This window comes from Lissotriton vulgaris, chromosome 5 (genome assembly GCF_964263255.1).
Source record: "Lissotriton vulgaris chromosome 5, aLisVul1.2, whole genome shotgun sequence".
Taxonomy (NCBI): domain Eukaryota; kingdom Metazoa; phylum Chordata; class Amphibia; order Caudata; family Salamandridae; genus Lissotriton; species Lissotriton vulgaris.
The window spans coordinates 510,987,863-511,007,595 of record NC_141693.1 but is presented as its reverse complement, the minus strand read 5'-3'; positions in this window follow the sequence as shown (position 1 = coordinate 511,007,595).

The following is a 19,733-nucleotide window of genomic DNA, read 5'->3' as shown; positions in this document are numbered from 1 at the left end:
ACATTGGTCCATATACACAAGGCAAAGTAAATTCATATTAATATATATATATATAAACACATGATGAGGCAAATTGATATATTTACACATTATTTACAAAATATATCATTCCATACTTTTACCTATGGATTAAAGTGCATTGCCAATCAAATCCTTGACTCACTCCTTAATGTAAATATACAGTCTCGAATTGATACTGGAGTCTCAATTTACAGGGAACGTGCAAAATATGCTGTTTCAAAAGGTGCAAAATAGTGCTGATGTGCAAAATTGTGCTTGATAAAACCAAGTATTCAACTCATATAAATACGGGGAGTACAATGGTGATGGCACGCTAATTAATTCTCTATTTATGAAGAGTTACATGCCACCCACTAACAGAAGTAAATGCATTGGACAATATTATCAACGCTGAAAACCAAATTAGACACAGCTTGTAATATGACAAATCGGAAACATTATGGCAAAGTGCCCATTACATGATATAATGCTAGCTAGGAGAGATACGGGGTCAAACAGGGGTATGACATCTAAAAAATATTATGGCATAGTGCCCTTTCCATATTTAGTGGATAGCTTGAAGGGATACGGGGTCAAACAGGGGTACCCAATGCTTATAGACAGGATATCCATTCATGTCCACTGGGTGTTAAATTTTATAAGCTATTCTGCCCCTGCCCCTGCCCAAACAGATTCATAGAAGTTGGTGCTACGGCAGGTAGGATTTCAGTGTTACCAATACTGCACCCTACTAAAGGAAGCAATAAAGGTCCTCCCCCGTGTTTAATCCATTCGGGATTCTGGTATCTAATAACAAGATATATTTACTTTCAAGCTGTCTCAACGCTTTCTCCCTGTTCCCCCCTCTAATGTTCTTGGGCACCGCATCAATGATGAAATACCTCAGTTTGTTTAGATTTTTATTGTGAACCAATTCGAAATGCCGGGCTACCGGATAATTACCATCCGAATTGACCACAGCTCGTAGGTGTTGCAAAATGCGGTTAAAAGCCTGTAGTTTTGTACTACCAACGTACCTGAGTCCACAGGTACATTGGAGCACATACACCGCAAAGTCCGTGCGGCAGGTGAAATGATCCCTGATCTTAATAGGGTTAGGGTCAAAAGCAGAGCAGTACTCACTGGTATTTACACCGAACTTGCATGCTCTGCAAGATATACATTTAAAAAAACCGCATTTGTTGGAGATCCGGTGAGGTTTCATTACTACCTCTGGACTAGATTTAACCAACATGTCCCTCATGGACGGAGCTCTTCTAAACACCACCCCTGGTTCAGCTGGTATGAGTGGGGCTAGACTGATGTCTGTCTTCAACAGGGGCCAATGTTTTTTCAAAATTCCTCTCATTTTTTTGTGTTCTTCATTAAATGTTGTTATTAGATTGATGTTATTACTCTCTGTCTCAACCTCCCTTTCAACTGGACTAGATGTAACGTCCACATTTATGGAGGCCAGATAATTGTCCCTGTCCAGTTGGTTAGACCTGTATTTAGCCTCTAATAACAGGGCAACATCATACCCTCGAGCACGGAATCTTTCCAGCGCCTCATTCTGACATTTTTCCAGATCTATTGAGGTGCTGCAAATCCTCCTCATCCTTAGAAACTCCCCATAGGGGATGCTTCTAATCAGATGGTTAGGATGGGAGCTGCTTGCGTGCAATATAGCGTAGCCCGCTGTGGCTTTCCTGTGCAAACGGGTATGTAACCCACCATCCTCAATGTAAATTTCTACATCAAGAAATTGGATAAGGTGTGTGCTGATCTGCGAGGTGAAACGTAAATTAAGATCATTGACATTTATCCTATTGACAAATTCATTAGCTGACTCCAACGACCCTCTCCAAATCATACAAATGTCGTCAATGAATCGCCAAAAATGTATCAAACAATTGGGGAAACAATCAGCGAGTGTTCTTTTGAGGACATGCTCCTCCCACCACCCCACATGTAAACATGCGTAGGTGGGAGAGAAGCATGCCCCCATAGCCACCCCTCTAAGCTGCTGGTAAACCTCCCGGTTATAAAGGAAGTAATTGTTGTTGAGACATAATTCAAGCATACTTAATAACATATTACTGTGTTGACTGTAAGAAATACTGCGTTTGTTCAAATAGTATCTTACTGCATTCAACCCATCCTTATGTGAGATGCTGGTGTAAAGTGAATTAATGTCTAAAGCAATAAGAATAAAGTCATTCTCCCACTTGATACTGTTGATCTTTGATAGGAAATGGCCAGTGTCTTTAATGAAGGATGGTAAATTTTCCACATATTCGTGCAGGAATTGGTCCACATATCTTGAGATAGACTCTAGTAAACTTCCCTGGGCGGAGATGATGGGACGCCCAGGCACCGGAGATGTTTGTTTGTGGATTTTTGGAATTAAATAAAAGAAAGGAGTGATTGGAAAATCATTCTTCAAAAAGGCATGTTCTTCTTTGCTTAATAATCCAAGATGCCTCCACTGATTCAATTCCTTGTGGGTCTTTTCTTTCAGGCTCTTGATATCATTGAAGCTACCCTTTTTGTAGCAGGTGGTATCGCTTAAGTGTTTTTCTGCTTCTGCCATGTACAAGTCTCGAGGCCAGATGACTGTGTTGCCTCCCTTGTCGGACTTGTTGATTATAAGGTTAGAATCACTCCTTAATTTTTTCATCAGTCTTTGGTATTGTCTTTCCATATATGTAACTCTTTTCTTTCTACGTGTGGTGCTTATTTGTAATCCTTTCAAATCTTCCACAACTATGTCACAAAAAGCATCGATATTGTCTTTTGGCATAATTGGACAGAAAGTGGAAGGAGGCTTGAAGGATGTCACACAAGGATGATTCATGGGAATCCCTGCCCTGGATAGATTCTCCTGAGTAGTGCCAGGTTCAAATTCTACATCCTGCGCCAATTCATTCGCCACTCTCAGAGCCCTCACATCTGAAATCTGAAACACTTTCGAAGGTTGGGTCTGATTAGAGATGTTCGTAGCTCGAACCTGAGCGTTGTTCAGTTTGAAATGTTTCCTTAATTTCAGTTTGCGAATGAATTTGAACACATCTATGCGTGTCTGCACATAGTTGAAAGAGTTTTTTGGGCAGTAAGACAAACCTAATGAGAGGAGTTGCATTTCCGCTTTGGATAAGGTGGTATCGGACAGATTGATGACAGTGTTGTCCTGTGCAACTTGAGCTTCCGTTGTGTTAGGGGTTGCATTTGATCCCAAGTTTTGGGCGCCTACTGACTTTTCTGGGGTTAGGTTAGATGCTGCCATTACCATTTCTTCCCTTTCCCTCTGCCTCTCTTTGCATAGCCTCTGCCTTTTGAGTTTTCTCCTTGCGCTGCGCTTTTTATTTGCTTTTCTTCGTTTAGTTTCCGCTGTTGGCGAGTTAGCGGTCGCAGCGTTTTGTGTCTGTCCTCCACGAGAAAACCCAATTCCTCAGATGGCGTGTATTTAGTGGGTACTGCTCCTCGACTGGTACCTCCTGCTGCCCCTTCATCTGAATCATAACTACTTATTGTTGAGCTCATTTCTGGTTCTGATGCCTCCGATCTCTGTTCATTACCACCTGTTACATCAACATTTTTAGCTGCCAGTGCTTGTCTTTTAGCGTTGTCGAATTTTTGCGCAAACGTAAAAATCCTACCAGTTTCGTACTCATTTTTATCTCGTCAAACTTATATTGTTTGCGCAAACTGATTGTTTCCTGGTGTTTTACCAGTCTGGCATCTATCTCCTCTCTTTGTTTTTTGATGAATTCTTTGTCTTCTTCTGTTTCTAATTCCTTATTTAATTCCTCTATTTCCTTGAGAATCTCTATGCGATCAATTTCAGCATATTTTATAAGCAAACAAACCATGTTCATTGAGGCGTCTAAATTCATGGTGGCCCACTCTTTCAACAGCAGGGGATTGGGGTTTTCAAAAGATGGTGCTATGAGTACCCGCAATCCCCTTGGCACTCGCCCCACATCTTTGTATTTCTGCAATGATCAATGCTCCCACCATTTAGTGGTTTCAGTTCGTAATAATTTCTCCAAGCGTTTCATTTTGCTTTTCAGATCCGTTACTTTTTCATTTGTCTTAGTGGTGTCATTTTTGGCTCTCAGCGCTGGCAAATTTACAAACATTTCCTCTGCCAATGCCTCCCGGTTCCTTAAAGCCTCTGCTGGCGTGGACATTATGTTTGGAACAACAAACCAAATGCTTTTTACCGGGGAACGGAAATACGGTCCCCAGCAGTCTTTCAACAATGGTAGCGCAAAACTCCTTTCTCCCGCAAAATGGTATGCCCGTAAATCGGCACTCACGGACTAGTCGGCTTACCCGTCTGGGATCAACAAGGTGCTTCGTCGATGTCCTCCGACTCCTCCAAAGCTCCAATGCGGAAACCTCCAGGCTACCCGACACTCCGCTTCGTATCTCACCAATGCGGGGGGCTGTATGCTCTTCTACTCCTTCCGGGTTAATTGATGCTTCGCTTCCGCGTTCGGCCGCATAACACAGCAGCCCAGAAAAGGAAAGGAGGGTCTGTAAAGGCGGCAACGGCCGTTAACCGCCAAATAGTTATCCGTTCCAACTCCTACTCCTCGGCATTAGATACCGACTCCACGATGTAGGTACAGACCACAAAAACTGCGCTTTTTTTCAATTTAAAGGTGGTTTATTGATCTTCTGTCCCCAGCATGACGCGTTTCGGCTGCAACACGGCAGCCTTGATCACATGACCAAAAGAACCAATAAGTGCATTTTATATACTGTGAGTGTCCCCAATGAGACTTAAGCAAAACATAGACATGGTAAAAATACTGCATGATCGGAGATATTGTCTGAAACCCAATTAACAACTTACATTGGTCCATATACACAAGGCAAAGTAAATTCATATTAATATATATATATATAAACACATGATGAGGCAAATTGATATATTTACACATTATTTACAAAATATATCATTCCATACTTTTACCTATGGATTAAAGTGCATTGCCAATCAAATCCTTGACTCACTCCTTACTGTAAATATACAGTCTCAAATTGATACTGGAGTCTCAATTTACAGGGAACGTGCAAAATATGGTGTTTCAAAAGGTGCAAAATAGTGCTGATGTGCAAAATTGTGCTTGATAAAACCAAGTATTCAACTCATATAAATACGGGGAGTACAATGGTGATGGCACGTTAATTATTTCTCTATTTATGAAGAGTTACATGCCACCCACTAACAGAAGTAAATGCATTGGACAATATTATCAACGCTGAAAACCAAATTAGACACAGCTTGTAATATGACAAATCGGAAACATTATGGCAAAGTGCCCATTACATGATATAATGCTAGCTAGGAGAGATACGGGGTCAAACAGGGGTATGACATCTAAAAATATATATATATATTGCCCAAACTTGTCTTCAACTTCTCCTGCTTTCAAGAACAAATGAGCGTGAACCCAGGTATCTTGTGCATATATTTCTTCAGCCAAATCCACCATAACCCGTTTCGGCCGATCCCTCCCATGATCACATGACAACTCATCAGCAATTCTACTCGCTTTTTAAAGTGCAAGTGCAATTAGCAATTTTATGAACATAGAAGAAACACTTCTTGATTAACTGTATCCAATGGCCGTTAATACAAAACATAAATGTCAGGATATGGCCACTAAAATTCTATGTGCTTTCAAAATTAAAAAGGCATAACAGTACATATCAGTAATTAATAATATATACAATATCAAATAATAGCATAAGCATAAACCATTTCAAGTTCTTCGTTATATCCAACAGGTGAAACCATATATATTGCTTAACAAAATCAGTGCAATAATAGAATTCAATGTGAATCCCATAAAAAACAAACACTCTACAGTTCCTGTTTCCAGTGAAGTGAACTCGCTAAAGCCAAATTCTCTGAAGGGCCCCATTTGCCAACCAAAAATCAAAATTCCATTCAAAACAATGCACGTTGATAAAACAACATCTATTGTGAGCGGATAGGATTGTGCAAACTACATCAATCTTTAAAGTGCATACATTTTAACAACAGCAATATATATTATCAATAAACACAACCGGTAGATCCCTCAGAAAAGCACAATAAATAAATGGAAGTATAAAAATACACTTTCCTCAAATGATTTCTAAAATCCAACCTTAAATATCATAAATATATAAATTACCCTAAAACATGCAAAGTAAAAAATTCCCTTCAGGTGGCGCAAATCAACATTCGTCGTACAAGAAGGTATATATTTCTCTCATTAACAATTCCTCATGACTTCAATTTCCATATAGTTCTTATCATCTTTCAGTTAGCCTACATCATCATAAAAACGTGTATAAATCTTCACTGGCATTCAGGCCCCTGGGATACTTAGAATCGAATTGCAGGATATAAGTTCTTTCCAGCCTCCTCAATTTTAATTCTCTGACTCCACCTCCTTTCTGGGGAGCTATGGCCTTGATAATAACATAACACTTCAGGTATTTTGAATCGCTATTACGGTTGATCTTAAAATGCCTTGCAACGGGATAACTCCCAACATTATTAAGAATGGCACTGATAGCTGAATGATCCTTTCATGCACTGGCAATTTGGTGCTGCCTATGTACTTCAAATTGCAGCTACATATTAACATCACACACTATATATATATATATATATATATATATATATATATATATATATATATATATATATATATATATATATATATATATTACCTACTGGCGATAGCCAGTAGGTATATAGTTAGGATTTTTTTCCTATGGGACTTTTGAAAATTCTATGTCTAATAACTTTGGCGTTTGTGGACGGAATCGGCTGAAATTTTCAGGAAAATGGCACATTTTGTTTCTGAGCAGCTCCTGAAAATTTGGGGGGGGTTTGTCAAGGGGGGGCCGAGAAAAAAGGGGGGTCCCAAAACGCGTTTTTCCCATGTTAATTTCCATAGGGCGGTTGGACTCACTTTTAGCCCGAACGGCTGAATGGATTTCCACGAAACTTGGCAAAATTGTAGGGACTGTTAGCCCGATGTGCCTTTGCTAGGTCTCAATATATGTGCTTCAGTGGATTTTGAGAAATTAACGTTTAAATCAAGATATATATCTGTAACAGCGCTCCGGGCAGCGCTCCGGTTCGCGAACTTTTCGCGTATCGGAACTTTGCAAAGCGAAGCTGATTGGCTCTCCGGTGTCTGTCAACATTCTAAACAGTCCGGTGCGGCCGCCATCTTGTCTCTCGGTAGGATCGAGAGACAAGAGGAGGCCAAAACAAAGGGGGAAATGAAGGAAAGGGGGCAAGGTAGACCCCTCCTGACCCCCTAGGATTGATGAGGGGGATATTATAGAGCCACGCCGGGCCCAAAAAAAAAAAAAAAAAAATCCGATTTTTTCGCCGTAGAGACGCGTCTTGGTTCGCGAACCGGGCAGCTAACCGGGCAGCTAACCGGGAAGCTAACCGTCAGTGTAACCCAAAAAAAAAAAAAAAAAAAAATCCGATTTTTTCGCCGTAGAGACGCGTCTTGGTTCGCGAACCGGGCAGCTAACCGGGCAGCTAACCGGGAAGCTAACCGTCAGTGTAACCCAAAAAAAAAAAAAAAAATCCGATTTTTTCGGCGTAGAGACGCGTCTTGGTTCGCGAACCGGGCAGCTAACCGGGCAGCTAACCGGGAAGCTAACCGGCAGTGTAACCCAAAAAAAAAAAAAAATCAGATTTTTTCGCCGTAGAGACGCGTCTTGGTACGCGAACCGGGCAGCTAACCGGGCAGCTAACCGGGAAGCTAACCGGCAGTGTAACGGGAGTCTGAGGAGTAGCTGATTGGCTGTCAATATTGTAAACAGTCCGGAGCGGCCGCCATCTTGTCTCTCGGTAGGATCGAGAGACAAGAGGAGGCCAAAACAAAGGGGGAAATGAAGGAAAGAGGGCAAGGTAGACCCCTTCTGACCCCCTAGGATTTATGAGGGGGATATTATAAAGCCACGTGGGGCCAAAAAAAAACAAACAAAAAAATCCGATTTTTTCGCCGTAGAGACGCGTCTTGGTACGCGAACTGGGCAGCTAACCGGGCAGCTACCGGGAAGCTAATCGGCAGTGTAACGGGAGTCTGAGGAGAAGCTGATTGGCTGTTATCATTGTAAACAGTCTGGAGCGGCCGCCATCTTGTCTCTCTGTGGGATCGAGAGACAAGAGGTGGAAAAAAAAAAGGTGTAAATGAATGAAAGGGGTAAGGCAGACCCCTCCTGAACCCCTAGGATTGATGAGGGGGCTATTAAAGTTCCCTGGGGGGTGAAAAAAAAAAAATTGCGATTTTCGCGGTAAAGGTGCTTCCTGGTACGTTAACCGGGCAGCTAACCGGCAGCGTAACGGGAGTCCGACATATTGTGTTTTTTGAACGTTTGTGATATGTGCACGTGTGGATTTTGTCTAATTAAGGTTAAAAAAATATATATATATCTTTAAGCGTGTTCTGGCGCGCTTACGTTTTGGGTTTGGTTTGCGCTGCAGAGACGATACGTCACGGTTATGCGATGCATCATGAGGCGTCTCACGGGCTACGTGATACGTCACTTAATAAAGAATATATTTTACAGCTATAGATATTAGCTTTTAAAAAACCAATGAAATTCACAGAAAAAACCATAGGTTATAGACCATATATAGTTAGGAATTTGCATTTACAAAACCTTGAAAATTCACTGAAAAAACCATAGGTTATAGACCATATATAGTTAGGGATTAGCATTTAAAAAACCTTATTTTATTTGCACAAAACCATTGAAATTCCATATATAGTTAGTTGCACTAACTATATATCGCGGACCCGCAATCCACTGCTAATGATGTCACATATTACATCATTCATGACATGGTCAGTGACATCACTGATAACATCACTGATGACATCTCAAATGACATCACTGATGACATCACTGATGACAACACCCAGTGACTGTATGTTTCTGTAAAGTTAAAATATGTCTTACATATTGAAGAATGAGTGGATGTATAAGTGTCTGGATGAAGGATTTAGTAGGTGCATGACTGACTGTATGAGAGAATGATTAAATGTGTCTCACTGAGTGCATGGGTTAGTGATTAAAGTGTCTTAATTTGGCAATCAATATTTATGTTCTTCTGTAAACTGCTGCATGTTTAAATCAGTAGCTATATCAGTAACTATATGGGTTATTGAATGGTTGCCCAAGTATTTGTATGGGAGACTGAGTGTGTGTGTGGGTGGCTGGGAGGTGTATAACTCTGTGCATAGATGTGTGAGCGGTTGATTCCCTAGGTGTATGGGTTCAAAAGTGCATGTAGAAACAGCTGTATGGACAGTTGACTGTGTGCATGAGTATATTGGTGAGTGAATGGATATCTCAGTTCTACATGTCAAAGTAAGTACATATGTAAAACACACTCCATGTGAGAGTTGACATATATAAATAACTGAACATAAGAGTCAGTGAATGTGAGAGTGGCTGTATGAATCATTGTGAACTTGTATCAAGGATTGTATAAGAGAGTAAATATGTGTTAGTATATGTTTGAATAAGTAAGGTGTGTATAACTGTATAGTTAAGGAAATGGAGATGTGATTGATTCTTTGCATGACTGAATAGGTGTGTGAGTAACTCCATGGATGTGTGACAGTCTGTGAGTGCCTGTTTACACTGAGTGTATCAAAGGTTATATTAGAGTCTGAAGATGTATTATCACATAAATGATATCATCAGTGATGTAATCAGTAATGTCAAATGAGATGTCAGTGATGTCATCAGTGATGTCATTTGAGATGTCATCAGTGATGTTATCAGTGATGTCACTGACCATGTCATGAATGATGTAATATGTGACATCATTAGCAGTGGATTGCGGGTCCGCGATATATAGTTAGTGCAACTAACTATATATGGAATTTCAATGGTTTTGTGCAAATAAAATAAGGTTTTTTAAATGCTAATCCCTAACTATATATGGTCTATAACCTATGGTTTTTTCAGTGAATTTTCAAGGTTTTGTAAATGCAAATTCCTAACTATATATGGTCTATAACCTATGGTTTTTTCTGTGAATATATATATATATATATATATATATATATATATATATATATATATATATATATATTACGTACTGGCGGTCGCCAGTAGGTATATATAGTTAGGATTTTTTCTCTATGGAACTTTTGAAAATTCTATGTCTAAAACTTTGGCGTTTGTGGACGGATTCGGCTGAAAGTTTCAGGAAAATGGCACATTTTGTTTCTGATCCGCCCCTGAAAATTTGGGGGGGTTTCGTCAAGGGGAGGCCGAGAAAAAAGGGGGGTCCCAAAACGCGTTTTCCCATTCATTTTTTCATAGGGCGTTTGGCCTCATTTTTAGCTCGAACGGCTGAATGGATTTACACGAAACTTGGCAAAATTGTAGGGACTGTTAGCCCGATGTGCCTTTGCTGGGTCTCAATATATGTGCTCCAGTGGATTTTGAGAAATTAACGTTTAAAAAAACAGATATATCTGTGACAGCGTCCCGGATAGTGCTCCAGATCGCGTACTTTTCGCGTAACGGAGCTTTGCGAAGCGATGCTGATTGGCTCTCCGGTGTCTGTCAACATTCTAAACAGTCCGGTGCGGCTGCCATCTTGTCTCTCGGTAGGATCGAGAGACAAGAAGAGGAGAAAAACGAAGGGCGAATTTAATGAAAGGGGGCAAGGTAGACCCTTCTTGACCCCCTAGGAATGATGTTGGGGTTATTAAAGGGTCCCGTGGGGCAAATAGAAAAAAATTGATTTTTTGCGGAAGAAGCGCTTTCCGGTTCGCGAACTGGGTAGCGAATCGGGACGCGAAACGGGAATTCGCCATTTTGTGTTTCGTTTTAATTAAATTACAAGATGGAGGAAAAACAATGTGAGAAATGGGTATAAGGGGGTACGGGAGACGTATCCTGACCCCCCATGTTTTCTGAGGGTGGCTGAGGATGCTCATTTATGTTGATACTTGTCTTCCAGCGGCTGCGCATGAGCTTTTTTTTTTTTTTTTTGCTGCGTGACGTCTGTTAACGTTCGATTCGAAGGAAATCAGGAAGTGTTGATCGCCATTTTGACACTGCGAGTAAATATATTGTAAAAAATAATTGTTATAAATTAATCCGTATTGATAAACATTGTCTGCGCCATCTTGCTTTTCTTCCAATGCCACACTTTTGTCGTGCACGGCAGCCATTTTAGATGCCTTGACCAGACCCACTCTCTGCACGACGCCGATCGTGACGTCTGTTAACGTTCGATTCGAAGGAAATCAGGAAGTGTTGACCGCCATTTTGACACTGCGAGTAAATATATTGTTAAAAATAATTGTTAAAAATTAATTCGTATTGATAAACATTGTCTGCGCTATCTTGCTTTTTTTCCAATGCCACACTTTTGTCGTGCACGGCAGCCATTTTAGATGTCTTGACCAGACCCACTCTCTGAACGCCACCGATCCTCAGCATGGCTCCCCACCTTCGCAAGCATCTCCCCCACGCACTGGTCAACCACGCTCTCTCTCTCATGCATGGGCCATAAACCTCCTCCCATATGCGCTGCTCTTCCCTGAGAATCACACCCCGTGCTGAGGAAAATTCAGCCCAGATTACAACCGATGCCCAGGCTGCTGGCACAAGACGCCACTTAGTTCCCATCTTGAACGGTTACCAAATAAAGAGACGGGCGCTGGAAGCAGGAACACAATAACAGAGTTTTATTTCTCATGAGGAGAGCCTGTCATTTCGGACACGCACATAGTGTCTTCAGGAGGTGCTCTAACAAGTTTCTCTGAGGTTTCGTCTTTTATACACATGTTTATGATGCACAAACATTCCTTATTGCAATAAAGATACTTCGAAGTAGGAAAAGCATGTTTGGAATCCCAGCTTCAGGCCTATTCCCATACCAGTCGCTCGGATGTCACCCCCCCCTCCTGAATGTAACAAGAGATTATGATCTCTCAGCCGGACATTCCTACAGGACACAAGGGCAGGAGGGGATGATCAGATCAAAGGTTGGGCAGGCGATAAGATCGAGCACTTCGGAGGTCTGTGGATAGCATAGGTCGCCCAAGTGTGGCATTACGGATCATGTGCAGGGGAGGGTCAAAACAAAGGGCAGTCGGTGTAAAGTGGGGGCAAGCTCGTGCTCTCCTTTGAGGAAGAGAGATAACCTACAGTGGTACGGGGTCGTTTTCGTTCGTACTAGGGGGGCCAGGTGACATTCCTTCGGGGTGGCTTAGGGGCATTTAAAACAACTTCCCTGATACAGGTAGCATATAAAGTAGAGGCTAAATACCAGGATCTTTATCGATTGAGTTATGCTGTACAAAAATGAAAAACACATACAACAAACCTGGACCATTCATATTTGCAATGTTTCTGCGTACTATACTTTTTAACCCTTAACTAATCGAGCGGCTTCATTTCACCTGCTTTTTTTTTTTTTTTTATATCGGAAACAGTGGCCATTTATTCGAAACTTACCAATCTACGCGTTACAACTACGTTTGCTTTTTCAAAAACCTTTAATAAAATTGTTGGTGCACAAATACGGGCCTACAACCCCGTGAGCCGGCCACGGAGCAGGCTTGAACTGTAAATGGGGGGGGGGGTATTTATTTGTGGAAAACATAACAGAGTCACTGGTAATTGATTTCATAGTAAAAAGTGCGGCAAGTGCAACAAAATCATATCGATAATTCATTGTGAGCAAGTACCAAAAGTGTCGACAATTCAAACCTTCAATAAAAACAGTAATCAATGATGCATTAGAACTTAATATCAATTTATTGTCCGAACGTGTAATCAGTACCCGTCCCATGTCAATTCATTGTTCGAACGTATAATCAATACCCATCCCGGATCAATTCATTGTCCGAACATATAATCAGTCTTATCCCATATCAATTCATGTGCTAAAAACTGCATACATATCTCATGATATCAAGGCTGAGCAATCGGGGCACAACAAGGAGTTGAGAGTTTCATTTGTACCGGCGCCATTTTGGGTGAGGTCAGGAAGGTCCAAGTATAGTCAAAATGTCTCCACCAACTTGTGGTTGGACCAGGACCTCTTTCGGCAGTCCAAAAGTTTTCGTTGAAGGGTAGCAGAGGGGACTGGTGACATGAACCATAAGTCAAAGTGGGGTGGGAGGCAACAATCTCTCCTACCGGGTCATACTGGTGTCCCACCGGAACTGATCAAGTTGGTAGTCTTGCTGGATTTTGGTCATTTCAAGACTGAGGCCGGCGCCGGCATGAGCGCGCCGACGTCCCGCGGCTACGTCGTGGTCGTTCCGTGGATGATCATGGCAGTCATTCCCCATCGGGGGTGTCTGCGGGGGTCGCGGCCCCCCTGGCTCTTATAGAATCTTCAAAGTTGAGGAGAACGTTTCTGGACGCAGGACTCATTTTCTAGCTGAACTCAGAAGCGCCATTTCACCGCAACAGTGGACGAGACCCCCGCTGGGTGAGCGGAGCATCATTGCCTCGCAATAGTGGACGAGACCTTTTGTTGGGTGAGTGGAGCGTTGGGGGTGCAGCTCAGGGGCCCCCACCTGGGGGGGTGGGAGAGGCTCGTTCGCGCCGCCTCTCCCTCCCAGCGCACCCCACGCCGACACCTGGCGTTGATATCCATGATGTCCGGACCAGGCGATAAGAGGGGGGGGTCGGAGGCAGAGGCAAGACATCCCCCCGTGGCCTGCAGGGCGCCGCTTCAGGACCGAACGGGGAGCTCATACCAAGCCGGTGCCAGACCAGGAGATACGAGGGGAGGTGGGGGTCGGTGGCATGTGCAAGACATCCCCCCCGTTGTCACAGCCATTATTGAAGAAAGAAGAGGATGGGACAAGGGATCCCGTCGGCCTCGGCTCCTCTCCTGGCCCACCTTACGCGACGACCCCCCCGGCCGACGGCTGCCAGCAGGTCCTGCCCTACACGTGCCGAAGGCCTCGTCTTCCGGATGGGCGTAGCCGCAAACCTGTTGCACTTCGGGAGTTTCCGGAATGGAGGTAGGTATCTGCTGATTTGTATCTATTTAATGTTACCGTTATTGGGCGTGGCGGGCGGTGGGACAGACATGCTTGGAGTAGTGGGGGGGTGGCGGAGCCTAGCTACCTCGTGGCTGCCGTAACGTCAAGCTTGGCTTCTCTCACCACTTTCATGTTTCTTATTTCTAGCGAAGTCAAAAACTCATCAGTGACCTACTGATTTTGTTCGATTTCTTTCCCTTCCTTTTCAAGTGTGTTTCATGCTAAAGTTTCTGTTTAACAGGATACAGTGATTACTTCGTATTTTACATATGTCTTCTTTATTAGGGGTACCCTCCGGTTGAGCCAGATGATGTACCTCTAATAAATGGTCCGGGTGGAACTAGTTTATCAATCAGTGGGGAGTAGATGGGCATGACAGATTACAACGGGGGACAAAGGTCCGCATTACCCACCCTTTACTACTTGCAAAGTCTAGACAGAATATTTCTATTCCACGTTATTTGCAAACAGAGAATACCTCGAAAGAACTATTCCTTGAACAATAAATGTCCAGCCAATCAATCAATCAGTGGGGAGAAAAACAGGCATGACGGATTACAACGGGGGACAAAAGTCTGCATTACCTATCCTTCACTATCTGCAAAGGGAGACAGAATATTCCTATTCTTCTCTGTTTGTAGACAAGGAATATCTCAAAGAGCAATAATCGATAAAAAATTAGTAGGATTATAACACTTTAATAACTTATAAATATATACATCGCAACAAAAACAGTAAACACCTTAAAACATTTTTTATTAAAACAGAAGCAACAATGACAACTAACAGTAGTGATATCCTGGGCGGGTGATGGAACTGGGATTGTTAATGGAAAAACATCTACAGAGAAAGCTATTGGTAATTTATACTTCTCCGGAAATTTAAAACTCACAAATGTTTCATTTGTGTAATCGTTTCATAAACATGTACATTAAAAAACTAAATACGCTCCACTGTTTTAGAAAATCTTTACAGCTTGCTAGATCACCCTTTAAAGTTACAACTACGAAAACCTACTTACTTAAGTTGTTGAATTCGGCTTCAAATGTAAAGCATAAGTTCAAGCTAGCATATCATATGTCTAAAAGGTTTAACATAATTGATATGCAAATTTAAATACTACCCTTTCTTAATGGTGACACCTTATCTCTCCTATATCCCACAATTTCCATGAGCAAAGCAAAAGAAATTCTGAGGCCCTGAAGAAATAAGGCTTACTGTGGGGTTCAACTCAATCTGGTGTTTGGGAGATTCCATGTTTTAGGGTGATATTCTGTGACAGGGTGCAGGCACCAGAAGAATTTTAGCCTAGTTCAGCACATTGGAGAATGAGGGTCTGGGTAAATATCTAATCTGGTGAAGAACCATCCCTTCTTTAAACCCCATGGTGACCAACTATAGTTTATTCTCTATTTCGTTCCCTTGCCATAACAAAATGAAAGTCTTGGGTTATTTATGGAAGGGAATACTTTTTGTTTCTTCCAATTTTTAAAAGAAAAGAGGAGGGGTGGGGGGCAGCGTTCAAAGCATATCAGCGTGCATAAATACGAAAATGTTTTTACCTACCACGTACTTGACATTTTACAGCTTTTCATATTTGCTATTAAAAAACCATTGAAATTCACTGAAAAAACCATAGGTTATAGACTATATATAGTTAGGAATTAGCATTTACAAAACCTTAATTTACTCGCACAAAACCATTGAAATTCGCATATATAGTTAGTTGCGCTAACTATATATCGCGCACCCGCAATCCACAGCAGATGATGTCACATATTACATCATTCATGACATGGTCAGTGACATCACTGATGACATCACTGATGACAACCCAAATGACATCACTGATGACATCACTGATGACATCAATCATGTGATAATACGATCAACCTCTTCAGACTCTAATATAACCTTAGATACATTCAGAGTAAACAGACACTCACAGACTATCACTCATCCATGGAGTTACTCACACACCTAGTCAGTCATGCACTGAATCAATCACACCTCCATTTCCTCAACTATACAGTTATACACACCTTACGTATTGAAACATATTCTAACACATATTTACTCTCTTATACAATCACTGATACAAGTTCACAATGATCCATACAGCCACTCACACATTCACTGGCTCTTATGCACAGTTATTTATATATGTCAACTCTCACATGTACTGTGTTTTACATATGTACTTACTTTGACATGTAGCACTGACATATCCATTCACTCACCAATACACTCATGCACACAGTCAACTACCCATACAGCTGTTTCCACATGCATGTTTGAACCCATACATCTAGTGAATCAACTGCTCACACATCTATGCACAGAGTCACACACCTCCCAGCCACCCACACACACACACTCAGTCTCCCATACAAATACTTGGGCAACCAATCAATAACCCATATAGTTACTCATATAGCTACTGATCAACAGATGCAGCAGTTTACAGAACAACAGATATAATGATGCAGAAATTAAGACAGTTTAGACACTAACCCATGCACTCAGTGAGACACATTTAATCACTCTCTCATACAGTCAGTCATGCACCTACAAAATCCTTCATCCAGACACTTATAAATCCACTCATTCTTCAATATGTAAGCCATATTTTAACTTTACAGAAACATACAGTCACTGGATGATGTCATCAGTGATGTCACTGACCATGTCATGAATGATGTAATATGTGACATCATCAGCAGTGGATTGCGGGTGACCGATATATAGTTAGCGCAACTAACTATATATGCGAATTTCAATGGTTTTGTGCGAGTAAATTAAGGTTTTGTAAATGCTAATTCCTAACTATATATAGTCTATAACCTATGTTTTTTTCAGTGAATATATATATATATATATATATATATATATATATATATATATATATATATATATATATATATATATATATATGCAAAAAAGTAGAGAACTCTGGGTAGTTCTCAAGTTTAGGTGGAAAGCAGCTCCTGTATAGAGCACTCTCAAAACCAGCGACACTCTAAATCTGCTCACCTCAAATGTCTGCTTTTCTATCAAAGTCTTTAAGCAAAGAATGAGCACAGTGCTACCCATGAAGAGATAGAAATGGAAAAAGTATTTTGCCATTTCTACAGCAACGTTTTTAAGCATAGGAGTAGCACAGTGCTGTCCTTGTCGAGCTGTAAAATGACAGAAGCCATTTATCACTCCATTCACAGTATTACAGCTTTGAATTGGTAAAATACCAACCAAGCCAACCTGAAATTAATAAAAGCAACCCCTGACACAGTGTTTTGCTCTAATTAGAGCTCTTCAGAGAGGTATAGCTTTCTCCAGACACAAGTGAGAGCCCAGTATAAGTAAAACAAATACCCTTTCAGGCATAGAGTGACAAATAAATTATGCAAAAAAGAAGCAGAGAACTCTGGGTAGTTCTCAAGTTTAGGTGGAAAGCAGCTCCTGTATAGAGCACTCTCAACACCAGCGACACTCTAGATCTGCTCACCTCAACTGTTGCATAGGGGCATATCTACAAGTTCATTGGATTACTGTTGCATCATTTTTAAGATGGGTAACGTGACGCAAAAGTGACTCAAGTGGTTTTCCATGGGAACTTTTAGTCATAGAAGAAGTCAGTGGAAAATATTTTAAAAAAATAGTGGGGGTTTGCTGAGGCCCCCAAAGTCCTGGGGCTTCACTCACGTTTGGAGGGGGGTGCAGTAGGCTGTGTAAATTATATCAGGAAAACAATAATGCTGCTTATTGCGGCTTTTCTTTAATATAATGTGAAACAATGTTTTTTTATTAGGCAGTTTTCACTTTTGTAACGGATAGAGTGACTTTGTTACAGGAAAAGTATTAATATGTAGGACGGCGTGTTCTGTGTGTGTGCGTAGAACACATTTAATGCTTAATTGGGTAACGTGTTCCAACAACAATCTCAATGTTCATTGGGTGTGAACTATTGAAAGTTGCTTGGGAGAGTAGCAAGGACATGTAATTGGCTTACATGTTGTAAGGAGGACTTTCCTGATCTTTATGTTGATTAGTTGCGAACCGTTAAAAGTAGAAGTGTTGCCAGCCATTCACTTCCACTCTGCACAGTAGGAGGGACATCTGTTTTGCTGACGTGCTCCAAGGAGGGCTTCCCAAGCTTAATGTTGATTGGCTGTAAATTGTTGAAAGTGGAAGTGATGTCAGCGATTCCTTCCCTCTTCGCGGAGTATTAGGGCACAATCCATTGGGTAATGTGTTCCAAGCGGGACCTTACGAAGCTTAATGTTCATTCGCTGTGACGCATTAAAAGTAGAAGTTTTGGCAGTCATTCCTTTCTCCTCTGTGGAATAACATGGAAATTTTATTGGCTAAAGTGTTTCGAGCACACGTTTTCTCCTTATTGGGTGAGAACGGTTCACTGCGACCTCTGACCCTGCTTACAGGCAGGTCACTCCCCACGCTGCTGCATGTCTCTGCCTGCATTGTTTTTGCCTTATCTTGTATTTTTCCCCTATGCCTAACTTGCTTTCTTGCCCACACTTGTTTTTTCCCCTGTGCCTGTACTTGCTTTCTTGCCCAGACTTGTTTTTCCCCCTGTGCCTAACTTGCTTTCTTGCCCAGACTTGTTTTTATTCCCCTGTATCTGTCCTTGCTTTCTTGCCCAGACTTGTTTTTATTCCCCTGTGCCTGTACTTGCTTCTTGCACAGACTTGTTTTTATTCCTCTCTGCCGGTACTTTTATTTCTTGCATACACTTTATTTTCCTTCCTGTGCCCAGTTCTCCCGCGCCTTCGCCCATTTATTCCGCCGCTGCATCCCTGCGGCCCGCCTCCCTGCAATCCCATTCGCCGCCCTCCTCTGAGCTGCTCCTCCCTCCCACATCCCCTCATATGGAGGCCACGCAGCGGGCACGCCGAAGGTGTACCTAAGGCAAGCCCATCTGCACCTGTCTGTGCCCAGCACCAGGACCCCTGCACCCCGCAAGTGCCATGACGCCTGACACAGCTACGATGCCAGAACCCCCCACACACTCAACACTAACCCTGGGCGTAGTTTGCGTAGTGGGGCTTCGCGGAGCTACGCGAAGTGTGCACAAAGCAATCCCCACCCGCACACTCCGCGTAGCCCCACTACGCGCCACCAGCCTCCCTCCCGCCCTCTCTAAATCCCCCCCTTAAAGGATAAAGTGGCATAAAAGTAAGTTTAAATCACTTACCTGGTCCGCGGCGTGTCCCGGGGCTCCCTCTTCTATTTTGCTGCACGTTGTAAATCCCAATGCGCATGCGCGGCAGCCCGCGCATGCGCATTTGTCACGAGAAATGCGGGAGGGAGGCGGGTGGCGGCCAGCTACGCACCGTCTGCGGAGCGTGCGTAGTGCTGGCAGATACGCATGCTACGCAAATGCATAGGAACCAGCACTACACACACTCCGTGCACGGAGCGTAGCTGCGCGCCCAGGGTTACTCAACACCGGATGATCAAACAACTGCTTCCTGGGCATCCCGAAGAGAGACCTGGCTGAACCCTGCCTCGGCACCCGACATAGCCATAGCTGTTCCGGAAGGCTACAAGATCACCCACAGGGACCGCACCAATGGAGCAGAAGGAGGAATCGCCATCGTCCACAGGAACACTGTCAGACTCTCGACCAACACCAACGAC